The following is a 943-nucleotide window of genomic DNA, read 5'->3' as shown; positions in this document are numbered from 1 at the left end:
AGCTATTGTTAATGTGAAAGAAGGCAAGATTGATCTCCATCTGGGTAAAGGGCACATTCTCCATTTTGACATCAAGGAGGTAATGAGGAGGCCAACTGTTCAAGGGCAAGTGTTCTACATTGAAGAGATGGACGCCCTTGCTGATGAAATCCTTGAAGAGTTGTCACTAGAGGACCCTCTACAGCATGCTTTGACTGTAGAGAGAGAGGCTGAGGTGATTGAGAACCTGGAGAGTACTGCCTATGGGATGATGTTAGATTCACACCAGGGGTTTGTCAGTAAGGATCAGTACGAGGAGCTTCCACAGATGGTTCACCAAGAAGTCTCAGCCACTCAGCAAGGTGACTGGAGTGAGCTTAAGGCACCTAAAGTGGAGCTTAAACCTCTCCCCCATGGTGTAAGGTATGCATTCCTTGGTCCTAATGAAACTTATCCTGTCATTGTGAGTATTGAACTTACTAAAACTGAGCTATCTGAACTTTTGAAAACGCTTAAAAGATTTAGAAAGGCAATAGGTTACTCACTAGATGACATCAAGGGAATATCACCCTCTTTGTGCATGCATAGGATACATCTTGAGGATGAAGTAAAGAAAGAGATTCTTAAACTCTTAGATGCTGGTGTTATTTACCCTATCTCAGATTCTAAATGGGTATCACCTGTGCATGTTGTACCAAAGAAAGGTGGTATCACTGTGATTAAAAATGACAAGGACGAATTGATACCAACAAGAACCATCACAGGTCATAGAATGTGCATTGATTGCCGAAAACTAAACTCCGCATCTAGAAAGGATCATTTCCCATTACCATTTATTGATCAGATGCTTGAGAGACTTGCAAATCACCCATTCTATTCCTTTCTTGATGGGTACTCAGGATTTTTCCAAATCCCCAACATCCCAATGATCAAGAGAAAACGACATTCACATGTCCCTATGGTA

This window comes from Brassica oleracea, chromosome C5, assembly GCF_000695525.1.
Source record: "Brassica oleracea var. oleracea cultivar TO1000 chromosome C5, BOL, whole genome shotgun sequence".
Taxonomy (NCBI): Eukaryota; Viridiplantae; Streptophyta; class Magnoliopsida; order Brassicales; family Brassicaceae; genus Brassica; species Brassica oleracea.
The sequence above is the reverse complement of the archived record's forward strand: the minus strand, read 5'-3'. Positions refer to the sequence as shown.